This window comes from Arachis ipaensis, chromosome B04, assembly GCF_000816755.2.
Source record: "Arachis ipaensis cultivar K30076 chromosome B04, Araip1.1, whole genome shotgun sequence".
NCBI classification, from domain to species: Eukaryota; Viridiplantae; Streptophyta; class Magnoliopsida; order Fabales; family Fabaceae; genus Arachis; species Arachis ipaensis.
Window position 1 is genome coordinate 6,225,015 of NC_029788.2, and position 2,900 is coordinate 6,227,914.

The window sequence follows — 2,900 nt, forward strand, 5'->3', positions numbered from 1 at the left end:
TGTTTCTGGACATGCTAGACAATTGCACATGACATTGGCCGCGTCCATGGCAATAATTTTGTTCATAATAATAATAATTATAATTTTGATTTCTTGATTTTGAGTCTATGTTCCCACGTTGGATGATGCAAGAGCTAGGGTCCAAAAAAGTTCACATGATATCTGGTTTTGGTGCCACTTGTGCCATTAAAGGCTACAAGATGTTGCACTTCTGAGTCAGCTATGGTTTGGTCTACTAGGATACGTGGTCCTGCTTCTATTCTATGCTGTTATGTTAGTGGGCATTTTACAAAGATTTTTTTTGAGAATTGTAAGATTGGGATTTGGGAACCTCAAAATAGATGTATGAACTCTTTTGTTTTCTTTAATTTGTTGTGTAGAGTCGTCGCCAAAGATAACAGCAACTCCCAATCCAACCAGCTTCTTCCATTTCTTGTTTGGTATACAAGGGGTGATATGGAGTTCTATGTCACAAATTGAAAGTTTATAATTTTTAATATGCTCACCTGTTTCATTCATTTGACTATGTTTGAGTTGATAATATGGGGTGGAATATTATGCACGTATTAAAAGTTAATTATTATATATTTAGTAAATACAAATATTATTTAATTTATTTTTAGTATGTATTTTACTAAAATAGGACATAAGATCCATTATCTAAAACTATATATATATATTACGTAAAACTTAATTTTTTTTACCAAAACAGGGCCTAAGACCATTACCTAAGATCTTAAATTAAATATTATGTTTCATATTTATTTAATTTTAGTTTCAATTTTATACTAATTTTTTTAGTTAATTATATTTTTTAATTATACATGATTATTCAAATAAATATTAAATATTATTAAACACTACAACAGGAACAGAGCATAGCGGCGAAAAATTGGAAGACTTTCACCTTGCTGCCACAAAACAAGGTTGCGGAAGAAGGATCTTTTTGTGTGCTGCAACATCAACGGCGATTGCATCAAAAAACGCCGCTAGGTGAGGATCTAATCACCCTTCAATTTCTGTTTTACCCATTTTTATCTTATAACCTTTAATTGGTTCTTCCCCAAATTTGCAGAAACTCGCGAAGAGTCCTTAGTAGTGCGCAAAACACTGCCGTCGCTGTTCTACCGTGTCACTGCTGTCGATCCATCGCCATCGAGATTTTGCCTCATCCACAGTTCCTGAAACCTATACTCTTTCAGCCAAGGTGTGCGAAATTCCTAACTTCTGCTCCACCTTGTGCCTCTGTTTGGGTTGTCAAGTCGCACAGCTGCCATCCGTACTTCTCCCACCGGCGTCGAAGTTTTTCATCTCCTTGATCGTGCGTGAAACTATTACACTATCCTCCACCGTGCAAAGGCAGAGCTATCGCGGCCTCTCCCCTGTCGCTGGTTTATTCTGACACTTTGATATTTCCTTCTTGTTTTCATTCTTGGTTCAGAATTTTGAAAAAGAATTTGTCTATATCTTCCATTAAATGTGGTTAATTGATGCTGTTTAGAGTTAGGGATTTGAAGGTACCACTTTTTTTATTTAATCGGTGCTTTGTATTGAAAGTGATAGTTAGAGTAGATAATTGAAAAAAGGGTCATTATCATTATTAGAGGAATGAATTGTTCATGGATCGTGCTTCCTATTTTTGGAATTGGAATCAGTAAACAAGAGGGACTTAGGTGCGTGTATAGATCAAAACAAAAAAATGCTAAGGTGTTCATGTTGATCTCCATTATGCCCTCGGTATGCTACTAGCAGCTATGTTCTGCTTCTGAGTTTGGAATTACGGAAATTGTTCGGTTTAATAGTTGCTGATTTAATGATGTTGCACTTCTGAGTCAGCTATGGTTTGGTTTACTAGGATACGTGGTCCTGCTTCTATTCTATGCTGTTATGTTAGTGGGCATTTTACAAAGATTTTTTTTTTGAGAATTGTAAGATTGGGATTTGGGAACCTCAAAATAGATGTATGAACTCTTTTGTTTTCTTTAATTTGTTGTGTAGAGTCGTCGCCAAAGATAACAGCAACTCCCAATCCAACCAGCTTCTTCCATTTCTTGTTTGGTATACAAGGGGTGATATGGAGTTCTATGTCACAAATTGAAAGTTTATAATTTTTAATATGCTCACCTGTTTCATTCATTTGACTATGTTTGAGTTGATAATATGGGGTGGAATATTATGCACGTATTAAAAATTAATTATTATGTATTTAGTAAATACAAATATTATTTAATTTATTTTTAGTATGTATTTTACTAAAATAGGACATAAGATCCATTATCTAAAACTATATATATATATTACGTAAAACTTAATTTTTTTTACCAAAACAGGGCCTAAGACCATTACCTAAGATCTTAAATTAAATATTATGTTTCATATTTATTTAATTTTAGTTTCAATTTTATACTAATTTTTTTAGTTAATTATATTTTTTAATTATACATGATTATTCAAATAAATATTAAATATTATTAAACACTACAACAGGAACAGAGCATAGCGGCGAAAAATTGGAAGACTTTCACCTTGCTGCCACAAAACAAGGTTGCGGAAGAAGGATCTTTTTGTGTGCTGCAACATCAACGGCGATTGCATCAAAAAACGCCGCTAGGTGAGGATCTAATCACCCTTCAATTTCTGTTTTACCCATTTTTATCTTATAACCTTTAATTGGTTCTTCCCCAAATTTGCAGAAACTCGCGAAGAGTCCTTAGTAGTGCGCAAAACACTGCCGTCGCTGTTCTACCGTGTCACTGCTGTCGATCCATCGCCATCGAGATTTTGCCTCATCCACAGTTCCTGAAACCTATACTCTTTCAGCCAAGGTGTGCGAAATTCCTAACTTCTGCTCCACCTTGTGCCTCTGTTTGGGTTGTCAAGTCGCACAGCTGCCATCCGTA

General features: G+C 34.8%; 1 long non-coding RNA gene across 1 annotated transcript; it reads left to right on the top strand.

Moving 5' to 3' along the window:
• LOC107635920 lies at positions 800 to 2,894 on the top strand. Its single transcript, XR_002360563.1, has 4 exons — positions 800 to 993; positions 1,076 to 1,391; positions 2,488 to 2,611; positions 2,694 to 2,894. It is a non-coding gene; the product is annotated as an uncharacterized LOC107635920 (long non-coding RNA).